The sequence below is a fragment of the Mesoplodon densirostris genome, chromosome X (genome assembly GCF_025265405.1).
Source record: "Mesoplodon densirostris isolate mMesDen1 chromosome X, mMesDen1 primary haplotype, whole genome shotgun sequence".
Classification (NCBI taxonomy): Eukaryota; Metazoa; Chordata; class Mammalia; order Artiodactyla; family Ziphiidae; genus Mesoplodon; species Mesoplodon densirostris.
Genome location: NC_082681.1, coordinates 97,604,730 through 97,619,391, shown reverse-complemented (window position 1 = coordinate 97,619,391; position 14,662 = coordinate 97,604,730). Strand labels below are relative to the sequence as shown.

At 37.9% G+C, this 14,662-nt stretch overlaps 1 pseudogene; it reads left to right on the top strand.

The window, feature by feature from the left end:
- Positions 1 to 6,595: 6,595 nt before the first annotated feature.
- Positions 6,596 to 7,247, top strand: LOC132482306 (glutathione S-transferase Mu 4-like; annotated as a pseudogene).
- Positions 7,248 to 14,662: the final 7,415 nt, after the last annotated feature.

Below are 14,662 nucleotides of genomic sequence, written 5' to 3'. Positions count from 1 at the left end.
AGTCCAACAAGCCAAAAGGAGCTGAATTCTGTCCACCATCATGAAGTGAGCTTGGAAGTGGATCCTTCCCTAGTTGAGTTTTGAGATGAGACTCTAGCCCTGTCTGACATCTTGATTGCCACCTCATAGGGCATCTGAGGCAGAGGACCCAGCTAAGCTATGCTCAGATTCCTAATCCATAGAAACTGTGAGATAATAAATGTGTGTTGTTTGAAGCTACAAATATATGTGGTAATTTATTATGCAGCAATAGATAACTAATATACTCAGCACGTGTAAATATGTGCAATAGTTAAGAATTTGAACTTTCTTATTCATTCTGTATGAGGGCAAATATTTGGGATGTAGAAGGAAAATTCAGGCTCTAACAATGTCAATGTCACCCTGAATACTGAATCAAATTGACCATGGTAGTGATGGATTATGCTTAAATTTCAGGCTTGAGCTCCCACTGTTCTCAAAAGAAAAGGAAGATACCTTCACTTTGAAAGTCTATCTGATCAAGATTCTTTGTATAAAAATGGCCACTCGTAGATTAGCTTCTGAGTATATTTTCTACCAATGATCTTAAGTCATCCCTAAGCTTATGCAAGTCTCTTAGCAACGGGAGATGATCCCGAATGAGAAAGCATCATGAGCCAACTCCCCTGCAAGCATCTGAGCCAAAAAAGATGGAATTTTAAACTTTATTTTTAAAAATATTTAAAATGAATTCTTCTTGAGAAAATGGAGCAGCATGTATAAATCTATTAGCTGTTTGAATAAGTTCAGTTGTTTCAAGGTTACATCTTCTGTGTCTAGGATAAATATATTTTAAAAATCCATACAGTAAAATGTAAGAAACAGTTTCCTCGGAATCAACATGTCTACTGCCAGAGAAGTCACATTTCTTGTAAAACAATGCAACATAATGGATGGCGGTGGAGTAAGGCCAGGTGGTTTTAAGTATCAAGCTGACAGTGGAATGTGGTATTTAGAAGATAGTCACAGCACAACATACAAGGAGACACAGAAATCTATTGGTTGACAACTTAACAAAATGCAGTATGTTCTCCAAAGGATTATTTCAGCCTCAGAAATAGCTACCTTTCACATAGCTTCACTTTATGCTCAGCATAGTCTGTCTGTTGTGGGTGAATTCCACAGAATCATCTCAGAGAAAAAACTGCTTCATAACTGGTCTTTTTGTGCCTTTATTCCCTAGCCTACACATTTTTGAGTAGGGGTACGTAAGATGATACACTGGGTTATAGGAAGAAAATATTAGAATTTTTCCTTTAAAAAATAGGAAAGAAATTAAGCTTTATCAAGAGTTGATATTCATACTGACACTGATGGTCTCACTCAGTTTCTCTGCATAGAAGGCTATTATGTGTCATGCCCAGTGTCCGTGGTTTCCTGAGAGAAAAGTGAGATCCCATAATGCAGACAGGTTGACTGAGGTCCCTTCACCATTTGTTGGTTCTATTCCAGGGTATTGAAGTTCACACGAGACTGGTTAAGTGGATTTGACGGTTATATTTTCTTGCAAAGTAGAAACTACATATTGAAACTGTATATTGAAATGAAATGAGTGACCTTGAAAATCTTTCCTACCACACACAAATTCACTGGCTATCCCAAAGCAAAATGTGAAAAAGAGCCGTTGAACTTATTTTTGCTCTTCTTTTTACAGTTTAGATTATTCATTTGAGACGCCTATTCTTTAATAATACAAGTGTTTATGCTATAAATTTCTCCCTGATTATAGATAATTGTGGACAACACATGGGTAGATCTTGTTTTTTTAATCCAATCTGCCAATTGTCTTTTAATTGGTGTATGGACCATTTTAGCTGCATCTCACAAATTTTGTTATGTTGTATTTTCATTTTTTGCTCAGTTCAAAATATTTTCTAATCTCCCTTGAGACATCCTTTTTGATCCATGGATTATTTTGGAGTGTGTTAATTTCTAAGAGTTGGGGATTTTCAAGATGTCTTTCTGTAATTAATTTCTAGTTTAATTCCATTATTGTCAAAGAACATACTTTGCATCATTTTAATTCTTCTAAATTTGTTAAGTTTTGTTTTAGTACCCTGGGTATACTCTATATTATTGAACATTCTATGTGCACTTGAAAAAAGTGAGCACTTTGCTGTTGTTAAGTGAATTTTTCTATAAATAAATGTCATTAGGTCCAGGTGATTGATAAGTTTGTTAAGTTCTCTTATATCCTTGCTGAATTTCTGTATGCTTATTCTGTCAAGTACTAAGAGAGGAGTGAAATTTTTTCACCTGTAATTGTGAATTTATCCATTTCTCCTTTTGGTTCTATCAGATTTTGCTTCATGTATTTTGAAGCTCTGTTTGGTGCATACATACACATTTAGAACTCTTATGTCTTTTAGTGAGTTGATCCTTTTACATTATGTAATGTCACTTTTTAATCTCTGGCAATTTTCTTTGCTTTTAAATCTACTTTGCCTGATATTAATATAGAATTTTTATACCATGAGTAAATAAAAATAGATTTTTGATAATATTTTATATTGTATCATTTTAAATTTCTGTTTCATGTATGTTATACAGTGTATGTAATACTTAAGCACACAGTGGTTGTATAATGTATGTAAAATATAAGTAGTATATAAGTATAATAGTGCTTGCAGATGTATTATTTAAAAGTTTGGAGACCATTTTTCTAAACTTGCATAATCCAATGTGTACTGTAACTCGCACTGTTTTCACAGAATGCTAACTGATATTATGAATAAATATAAATAATATGAAGGTTCTCACAGTCTTACGAGGATAGGAAATGCTGCATTAAGCAGAACTGAACATGTTTCTTTGCTACATGAACTCTTGGAGTCTTTATGGTACCAATATGTATGATGACTCTCCAAGAGGGACACAGTATGCAGTATTCTCCAAGCTCTGGTTCTAGAAAGAGGTTTGTTAGCCTTATTTTGTGATCAGTCTGTGTGCCTCACAGTAGCCAGACTTATGGTAAAAATACCACATTTGGCTTTTTGTGTGTTTGTAATGTCTTGCTAGCATCAGGTTACCAGTATGTTTTTCTTCATCCTAGGTAAAGAGTAGTATCACTGTATTTTCCCAAAATAAGTGAAATTGTATTGGGCAATTAATCAAATTCTGACCAGTTTGGAAGTATGAATTACTTTTATTAATCTATAATAAATCTAAAATAATATCAAAATATTCACTACTTTATTTGAAGGTCTAACCAAATAGTGAGATAACATTCTCTCTCTCTCTCTCTTCCCCCCTCTCTCTCTTGCTCCATATACACACACACACACACACATATATATATATATATATATATATATATATATATATATACACACACATATATATATATATATGGATTCTGATGCAGGCTAAAGTTTGAGAAGCATTGTGCTACTATAATGCATTAAAAATTTTTTGGATTGCAACCTACAGTAATAAATGCATTTAATTTATTCTTATTTATTTATTTATTTTTATTTATTTATTTTGGCTGCATTGGGTCTTCATTGCTGTGCACAGGTTTTCTCTAGTTGCAACAAGTCGGGGCTACTCTTCATTGCGGTGCACGGGCTTCTCATTGCAGTGGCTTTTCTTGTTGTGGAGCACGGGCTCTAGGCGCGCGGGCTTCAGTAGTTAGGGCTCACGGGCTTAGCTGCTCCGCGGCATGTGGGATCTTCCCAGACCAGGGATTGAACTCATGTCCCGTGCATTTGCAGGCAGATTCTTAACCATTGTGCCAGCAGGGAAACTGAATAAATGCATTTTAAATGGTATCCCAGTACACATCTATATTACATTCTCTCTATTTATACAGCTGAAACCAAATTTCCATGAAACAATAGTAGCCCTGAATGTGCACCATGATGTTTTCTAGTCTTTACCATCTCATTCCATTTCATTAATAAAAATATGAATCATGACCCTTAAAATGAATGAATTTTACAATCCATTAATGGATTATGACCTGCAGTATGAAAAACACTGATCTCATGTCCTGTCTTGTGCTGTAGAGGCTGGATTATTGAAATCTATGTTCCACAGACTCCCTTGCAACTGGGTTCTGCATGTATATAACTCATGTAAGATGGAAGGCAGAGTTTTTTTGAAGCAGCATTAATAGAGCTCCCAATATCAAGTAACTAACTTCATGGGTATTGAGGGGCAGGGTGTGGGGTTTCAGTTTTCCTGGTGTGGATCATAGCAGGTATGGTGTGGTTCTGCAGTAGCGCTGGTAAAAATGGTGTCCTGATTACAGCAGCTTTTTTTTTTTTTTAACAGCAGCTTTTTGATTATGGCAGTGGCTATAAGTTTCTGGAGCTAGAAGCTTCCTGATGTAGAGGAAATAGCAGATTTGAATTTTAGCTAGACCAGTGCTACTCAAAGTGTGGTCCACGTATCAGTGTTAGTCCAAGAACAGTTTGTTACTTGTCTGCAGTAAGTACAGAAATTGACATTAAGTATTTTTAAAGTTTTATTGCAATTTGACATTGCTGCCACATTCAAATGAGTGATCAGTTGACTTTGACAAAGTATGGGTCTGTCATCTATTGGAAAAAATTATCACACTAATCTTTCACCATAGGTGGTTTAAGAAGCACTGAGCTAGATTATTCTGGAGGTTATACGGACATTGAAATGAAGGTAAAGAAATAAGGAGATTTCCAGTCAGGATGACACAGTGATTTCATGTTTTATATACCCCTCTGGTCCAAACATATAGCAGAGAGAGATAAAATGTAAAAATAGAAAACCAAAAAAGATACAGCCAGCCCTAAAAACAAGAAAATGGAACAGAAAGCAAAGCAGTAGTACTGGACTTGCTGAGTTCCAGGTTGAGAAGCAGAAAAAAGCATCCAGGATTTTGGTGACTGTGAAGTATAAATTTCTTCGTTGATGATATGTTGGTAGTAAGTTCAGTGTTGTCTACAAATCTCTTTCTTTCAACTGATCTTAAAAGATTACTATTTTCTCTCAGCTCCCCGTTGTCCTCCTTATCTTTTGGATAAGGAGCATGAAGTCTGTCTATATTTAATCAGCCAGATTTTTTCCCAGATAGCTTTTAAGATATTCTCTTGGTCTTTGGAATACTGCAGTTTCACTATGATGTGTCTGAGTGTGTTCTGGGGATTTATTTTTACTTATCCAGCTTGATATTTAGTATGATTCTCAATGTCATTATCTTTTCAAATATTATCTTTCTTTCATGCTCTGTGTTCTCTTCTTTTCGAACTTCTATTAGAGATATGGTGAACATTCTTGTTCTATTCTCTAAGTCTCTTAATTGTGCTTTTACATCTTTTATTTCCTTTTCAGTTGTACTCCATTTATGTAATTTTTTCATACTATTTTTCTAGTTCAGCACTACCATCTTCAGCTATGTATAGTGTGTTGTTTAACATATTCATTGAGTTGGTAATTTCAAAAACTATATTTTTTTATTTCAGAAAATTTCATTTTGCTGGTTTTCAAATCTTTCTGTTTGTTTAGTTGGTAACAGTATTTCCCTCCATGATTTTTAATTTCTTATTTTTTAGCCAATTTAATGTGCTTAGGAAGTATATGTATAATTCCATTATATGAAGTTCAAAAGAATAGTACTCTTCATGTTTTTTTAATGCTGATTCTTATTCATGGTGGCCTGTTTTCCTGTATTGGTTGTAATTTTTTATTATGAACTCATGCTTGGTGGAAAGGGAGAAAATATTTATGTGTGGAAATCCTTTGTGACCCATTTTGAGAATGAGTCCCTTCACAGAAATCTTACATTTTCTCTTCGAGGCCTCTTGGAGTGTAATCAAACTGAGACTACTTTTCCAATTTTATACTGATTTCTAAGGAGTTTCTTGGATCACTCAATGTGTTAGGATAAGAGAGAATATCTTTATTTTTTGTTTATTATTTTTTTGAGTCCCTGTTTTCAATTCTTTTTTAAAAATTGAGTTATGGTAGATGTACAATATTATATGTTACAGGTGTACAATACAGTGATTCACAATTTTTAAAAGTTATACTCCATTTATAGTTATTATAATATACTGGCTATATTCCTCGTGTTATACAATATATCTAGAGAATATCTTATTCATAAGTATGGTATATCACTCAATGGGATCTGATTCTCCAGATTTCCAATGTGTGAGTGTGTGGGTTTTCCCCATAGCACCAAACAATTCTCCAGACACCAGCTGGGGGTCCTACGATTCAACTCAGTTCTGACACTATCTACCCGGAGATAGCATCAAATTCCATAGGTTAAGGGTTCAGTCCCACAAGACTGTCCCCCCCATCACACTTCAGATACCAATTGCAAGCCCAGGTTGTCACCTGTACTTCTGACCAACTGACTATAAATCAGAGGTTCCCACGACCCCCTCCTTGGGTTTTATTAATTTGCTAGAGCGGCTTACAGTCCTCTGGTTCCTTCCTTCCTTCCTTCCTCCCTTCCTTCCTTCCTTCCTTCCTTCTTCCCTATAACTTTTTATTTTGATATAATTTCTAACTTAAAGAAAAATTGCAAGGATGGAGTTTCAGCCTAGCTCCACTGAGGCCATCCCCTGAGTCCACAGAAAGCTAAACCATGGCCATGAACTTGGGTTACTGGAACATTCACAGGCTGGCTCATACCATCTGCCTGCTTCTGGAATACAAAGACTTAAACTATGAGGAAGAGAAGTACATGTTGGGGGATGCTCCTGACCATGACAGAAGCCAGTGGCTGAATGAGAAATTGAAGCCAAGCCTGGACTTTCCCAATCTGCCCTGTTTAATTGATGATGCTCTTGAGATCACCCAGAGCGATGCCATCTTTTGCTACATTGCTTACAAGTACAACCTATGAGGGGAGACAGAAGAGAAGATTCATGTGGACATTTTTGAGAACTAGGTTTTTAACACCTCCAATTAGCTAGTCAGTGTCTGCTACAGCCCCGACTTTGAGAAACTGAAATCTAAGTACTTGGAGGAGCTCTGTGAAAAGATGAAGCTCTTCTCACTTTCTGGGGAAGACTCCATGGTTTGCAGGAGACAAGATCACCTCTCTGGATTTTCTTGCTTATGACAGTCTTGACCTGCACCATATATTTGAGCCCTAGTGCCTGGATGCATTTCCAAACATGAAAGACTTCATTGCCCACTTAGAGGGTCTGAAGACGATTTCTGCCTACATAAAGTCCAGCTGCCTTTGCCCAGGCCCTGTGTACATAAAGATTGCTGTGTTGAGCAACAAGTAGAGTCCTGTAAGACCAGAAGATAGGAGCTGTCCCTGCTTCACTGGGGCCCTGAAGAAAAGCTGGACCTCCCTGTAACTCCAGAATCATCCGTCTTGTTCCTTTCTCCTTCTTTTCTTTCCCCTCCCCTATCCCTCAGGCCTTATTAGACCCCTTCCTCTCCTCTAATCCCTGTTCATCTTGGCCCTTTAAAGGTTTACTGTACCTTACTTTTCTTTAGCAATTCCTCCTCCCCAATCTTATCCTTCCTGCATAAGCCAACCAGACCATCCTTCCCTTCAGTGGTTGCCTCTGCTTTGAGGTACCTGATTGGACCCTTCTCCAGTAGAGCTCAGCCCTGAGCTCCCCAACACTGCTCTGAAGACCAGTATTGGCCTTATGTGGAGACCCTGCTCCCCCAGGATGGTCCCTGCCCCAGCCCTGCCTGATCCCCAGTAAAGCCTTCTCTCTCTCTCTCTCTCTCACACACACACACACGCACAGAGTTTATGAAGTAATGTACAAGAGAAGAAAATCCTAGACTTATCTCATGAAGCAAATGTTACCATATCAAACCCAACAGCACTAAAACTAACTAAATAAATAAAAGCATCTCAACTGTACTAATCATATTTTTTATTTTCTGTATTTTATATGAGGCTTTGACATCTCGGGGCCTTGCTAATCCTGAAGAGGCTACCCCTTTCAGAGCTAGCTAATTCCTAGAGATATTAAACAACTTGCCTGCCAGGATGTCTTTGATATGCAAACCAACCAATCCATAGTCCATGCTCCCAACTACCTCCTTTATTGAACTCTCATACACCAAGCCAATATTCCCCCTGTCCTAAGTCATTCCATGGCCAGGTACAGGACAACTGAGGACTACCCGCATAGCCCAGAGCCCACCGAGATTATTCAAACTAACCAATCCTAAAATGCTTAACTTCTCTCGCCTTTTTCTTCCCACCAAAACAACAATGAAGGCTTGTGCTCATATTTTTCCCTTGCTCCTTCTGCCTCCTAACTGACCCTAGTACTTCCCCATGTGGCCCTGCATGGTGTGACATGTCCTCTTCTCTTGGAAACTGTGAGTAATAAACTCTTATTTCAAAGACAATTGTCTCCATATCTGTCACTTTACCATACCTGATTAAAACAAATCCCAGGAAGATTTCAAGACATCAACCAACTAGAGTTTATCCCAGAAACAAAATGATAATTAATTATCAGAAAATCTATTAAAGAGATATACCACACTAAAAAAAACACAGTCCTATAATCATATCACTTGAGCAGAAAAAGCACTTGATAAAATTCAATCAAATGTATCCATCCGAAACCTAGGGCAAACATATATTTAATTGTGACACTTTTGACATATTCCCATAAAGTCAGGATTTCAATAAACATTAATAAATGCTTCAGTACTACATTATATTGAAGTTATTAACCAATGCAAAAAGTCAAGAAAAACAAAGTGTATCCAAACTGGATTAGGAAGAGACAAGCTGTCTTTATTTGCAGACTGTGTGATAGTCCACATAGAAAATTCAGGAAAATTTAAGAGAACCTACACATAAATTATTAAAACAAGTAAGAGGTTTGCTGGATAAAATATCAACCTATAAATCCAATTGAAGTCCTCAGGGTGCCTTCAAATTGTAGTTTATAATACATAATACCTAGTGAAAAGCAAATTTCAGAAATATTCATGTGGTTTGGTCTCACATATAAAGTTTAAAACCTGAAAAATAATACTATATATGTTCTAGGGATGTATACAAATGTAATCATTTAACTAAAGCTTGCATGATAATGACAAATTCTAAATTCATGATACTGATTGTCTCTGGGGAGAAAAGGGAGAAAATGAGATTAGGGGCGGTAACACATGGAACTTCACCTAGATATATTGTTATTTTCCTTTAAAAATCAGTTACAAATATTATAACAAATTAAGATTTGATAAAGCAGGGTGGTGGATGCATGGATATATCTTATATTTATTGCTATAGTTTTCTGTACAAAACATTTTACAATAAAACCAAAGGAATTAGGGAGATAAGTTAGAAAGCTGTTTGGTAATCTAGATGAAAGTTGATAGGAATACAGTCCAAGACAGTATTCTAGAAAGGAAGAAAGAGAAAGAAATATTTGGGCTAGACAGGGAGATGGGACCGTGGAGGAAGAGTGCATAACACCTCGCAGGTTTCTAGCTTGGATGACTGGTGTGGATGGCATTGCAACCACTGAGATATGACAGGAGTGTGTTTTCTGCCATGTTTTGTTTGAAATATCCATGGGACTTCCTGGCGAGAGTATGAGACTAAAATTTGAATGCGTGATTCTGAAAGTCGGGAGAAAGTATGGACAGACAATATGGGTATGGGAGTCAACAGCATTATAGAAGGTGGTGAAAACTATGCGAGTAGGTGAGACCATCCAGGTGATGATAGCAGAGTGAGAAAAGGAGCAGGAGGAGGATAAAGTCCTAAGAAATATTAATATTTAAGGAATTGGAAGAGTAGGGGGAGTTCAGAGAATGGTTGGGGAGACACAGAGGAGAACCATGAAATTGCTGTGTCACAGAGGTGCATGGAGTTGAAAATTTCAAGGAGGTAATGTTTGGTGGTTTTACATATAGCAAAGAACTTCAAGAAAAGGATTAAAAAAATTGCCTGTTACATTTAGTAAATAGGAGATTACTTGTGACTTTAGCGAGCATAGTTTCAGGGAATTTGGAGTTGGGGGAAGAAGTCAGGTTGAAATGGGTTGAGGATATAGTGGAAGATCAATATAGGAGTATAGATTGCTCATTTAAGAACATCACCACTACTAGCTTTAACAATATAATCACCATAACTATCGCCACTACCAATAACGATAATTATTTCCCTCATTACCAGTACAATCACTGTCCTGTCCACTGACATTTTTGTAATTCCTTTTCCCTTCCCTCAGCTTCTCTCTTTTTATGCACATCTACTACATTTGTTTGGCTCTGTGTATAAGATAGGTTCTTGACCTTGAAGAGTTTACTCTGTAGTAGAAAAGACAGGCATGCAAACATGCAACTTTAATACATGCACTCTGTGGTAGTCATTCATATTATTCTCCGGGTATTTCCTGCTTTCCTCATTCTGGGAACACAGTAGGATTACACATCCTTGTTCCCTGTAGCTGAGTGGGGCCACATGTTTAATTCTGGCCAATGAGTTGCGAGTTAAAGGGACATATGCTACTTGTAGCCTGGGCATTTAAATTTAATTGCTGGTGTGAAACCCTCTAGAGCCAAACTACAGTAGAGTGGCTAAGTACAGCCTGTAGGCCAAATCCAGCAGGAAGCATGTTTTACAAATAAAGTTTTATTGGAACACAAATGTGCCCATTTATTGTCTATGGCTTCTTTTTGCTCTAATGGCAGAGTAGTTGTGACAAAGACTGCATGGCCCTCAAAGCCTAAAATTATTTACTATACAGAAAAAGTTTGCTGACACTTTCTCTAAAACAACCTAGCTTACCCTGATGCTCCATACTGAGGCAGTGTAGTGATAAAAATTTCTCTGATGTGAAGTGTGGTGTATTTGAATGAACACAGGCTCAGAAGCTAGATGGGGTCTCTGAGTCTACACAGTTAGCCCTGGGTGCTATGGAACCCTCTACTCGGGTCTTTGTGCAGCTCAAATCCCTGTCTGACAGCACCAGCCACAAGGAAGAATGAAAGCAAATGGAAACAATCTCAGACTTGCATTGTATGGCTCTTAGGGGTTTCTATAGACTGAAAGTTTGTGTCCGCTTCAAATTCATATATTGAAATCCTAACCTCCAATGTAATGGTATTAGGAGATGGAGCCTTTTGTAGGTGATTTGGTCATGAGGGCAGCACCCTCATGAGTGGGATTAGTGCCCTTACAAAAGAGACTCCACAGAGCTCCCTTATCCCTTCCACAATGTGAGAACACAGGGAGAAGTTACCAGCTATGAACCAGGAATTGGGCTCTCACCAGACACAGAATCTGCCTGCACCTTGATCTTGGACTTCCCAGCCTCCAGAACTATGAGAAACAAATGTGTGTTGTTCATAAGCCACTCTACCTATGGTGTTCTGTTATAGTAGTCTGAACAGATTAAGACAGGAGTAAAGGGAATATTGATGAGTGAATGTTCAGTATGATCAAGCACTCTTTAAAAGTCAGAGCTGTCTAAAATCAGAATGAGTTGCCTTGCAAGAATGAAGGGTGCAAGTGACCCTGTGGTATGGAGCATAAGCTCCTTTTTGCCCCAAGTATACAAGAAGAGGCCAACTTAACTCTTGGAAAAATGATATATTAGTTTTCTATAGCTGCATAACAAATTGCTAGAAACTTAAAACAACATACATTTATTTGCTCACAGTTCTGTAGGTCAGAAGTCTAGCAGAGCATGACTGGTTCTCTGCTCAGTGGGTCACAAGACTGATAACAAGGTGTTGGTCAAGTTGAATTCTCATCTAGAGGTTTTAGGGAAAAATCCACTCCAAAGTTCATTCTTGTTAGAATTCAGTTCCTTGTAGTTGTAGGACTGAGGTCTCCATTTCCTTGTTGGCTGTTAGCCAGTGGTGGCTCTCAGCTTCTAGAGGTTGCACACATTCCTTGTCATGTGTCTCCTTCCATCTTCAAGTCAACAATAGCGTGTTGAATCTTTCTGGTGGTTGAGTATCTGACTTCCTCTCCTGTGACCAGTCGGAGGAAACTATTACACTTTTAAAGGGTTCACGTGATTAAGTCAGTCCACCTGAATAATCTCCCTGTCTTAAGGTCAATTGTGCCATATAACATAACCTAATTATGGGAGTAAACTCCATCATATTCACTGCCTGGGGAATATGCAAAGTGTGTACACTGGGGTGGGGGGAACCTGGTGGGGTGCATCTTAGAATTCTGCCTACTGCAGATGAGAAGAGAATTCTAATATTGCATACTTAGCTGGACAAATGGATGTTCAAAGTACATTCCAATCTTGAGAATCTATGATGCTGTGACTACATCAAAGTTCAGATTGAGAAGAGGGCCTAAGTCACAATTTCTGCCTTCATGCAGTTTTCAATGTGGGAATAAAATTAACACATACAAAACTATTAGCATTGTGCTAAACAAATGGTTAAACTGTATAAATTAGGAGTCTATAGAAGATAAAGGAGGAGAGAGATTGGAGAGGGTTAAAAACGGTGAGAGTGTTTTCTTGGAGAAGGTGTGACTTGAACTGTTATTTGAAGGAGGATGAAATAGAAAATAACAAATATCTTCCTCTTTCTAAACCTCTGGATGGTTTTTATTCATTGTACATTCACATTTCCAGTGGGATACTGAAAAATAGGCTAAGAAGATTTATCCAAAATTTAGAAATAGGCAAAAGTATGACTACATATCTTTGCAAGGTCATACTGGAATATTGGCAATATTCTCATGTTGCGTGAAGATCGATTCCCTCGGTCAGTGGTTCTCAAACTTTCATAACTTTCAGAATGCCCTGGAAGGCTTGTTAAAACACATAATGCTGTGTCCTAGCCCAGAGTTTCTGATTCAGTAGGTCTTGAGTGGGTATCAAGAAATTGCATGTCTAACAGGATCCCAGGTGATGCTGGTGCTGCTGGTCTGGGGAGCACGCTTTGAGAATTATTGCTCTAGAGGAACATACCATTGTTTGACTTACTATTTACTGTTGATTAAGGCAAAAATTCTGTAAAGTTACAGGCTAAATTATAGAAGTTGCCAGTGATTTTTGTCCAGTAGAAATACAAATAATTTCTGTCCAATGAAAAATATAATTCCAATAGTTTTATTCCCCTGTAAGACATTTAGCTGTTTTATGTTTCAGCAATTTAGCCATCTTATTTCAGCATTCTTTCTTTCAGTGACTGTATATGCTAGTCTCTCAGATCCTTCTTTGAGCTAGCATTAATACATACTCTCATTAACAAGTTAAATAAATCTTCGTGTTAAAATAAACTTTGGACATGCATACTATGTTTGTATGATAGTCATGATTTTTAACTTTTGGAAATGTATACCTTGACAGGGTTGTGTGATCAAATAAGTTTTTGACTAGCCAAGTTAAACAAATTTACACAGGATTCTTAACAATGCACCTCTCCCAGACTTTAATTTGCTATTTGAAAAGTAGATGATGTAGCATTTCACAAACTTATTTGACACTGGACACTTTTTCCTTAAAGTGTCTTTAGAAAACATTGCCCTACACAGTTATTATCAGTGACATCACAGCCATTTCCACAATTTCTAAAAGAAATATGTTACCTAACTGCACATATTGAATCTCATCTCAGTGGGAGAGCATATTTTTAAAGTCAAGGAAGAGAACTTTTGTGTCATTTGGCACTGAGCAGGCCTCCGCCACCAGATTCAGGGTGGGGAAACTTTTGTCCCCTTTTTATCTCCTAATACCAAGCAGGACTCCAAAGTTCCCCTCAGAGTTCCTGTGAGATGACAGAGAAAAGTTCAATGCATTTTTTTCTTCCCAGATCCAAATCTCCCATTGCCAAAAACCTTTATTTTCAACCCAAAAAAATGTTTGTAGATTTCTCCTTTTTCAATGATGTCTAGGATAACTATGCCACAGAGTTGGAGAACACTCCACCGGTGGTTTGAGAGCAAAGGTAGTTACTATGTCAGGAATTCAGGGTTCTGTTTCTGTAGCCCCACATCAGTAGAGGCCTGGATTGAGCCCAAACCATGTTCCAACTATGGTTTCTCATTCTGGAAAGTTCTGTTGTAATTTGGGACCTTTTATCCCCCAGAAAGGCTCTCACTTTCTCTCTCCACAGCCAACTGACTCCCTTGAGTGCTAAACTAAAGTTGGAGAATTTGAGGATTGTAAAGATTGACAGTTTGTGGTTTGCTTCAATTTAGAAGCAAATCTTGTAGGGGATCATGTCTCTAAATTTATGAAGTAGAGAAACTACTCTCCTTATGAGTGAGCAAGGACTTGGAAGACTGTTCCTATGGTCAATCGTGTGTTGGTCTAAAGTGAGTAAACCGCATACGTTTATGTTTGAAGTTCCTGGAAGCATTTACACCAATTGGATTGTGATATGGTCCTTCCGACCTATAAATTCGGTCACCTGTTTTTTTTAATTAATCAATTTATTTATTTTTGGCTGCATTGGGTCTTCGTTGCTGCATGCGGCTTTCTCTAGTTGTGGCACACGGGGGCTACTCTTCATTGCAGTGCATGGACTTCTCACTGTGGTGGCTTCTCTTGTTGTGGAGCATGGGCTCTGGGCACATGGGCTTCAGTAGTTGTGGCACGCAGGCTCAGTAGTTGTGGCTCGCGGGCTCTAGAGTGCAGACTTAGTAGTTGTGGCACATGGGCTTAGTTGCTCTGCGGCATGTGGGATCCTCCCGGACCAGGGCTCGAACCCGTGTCCCCTGCGTTGG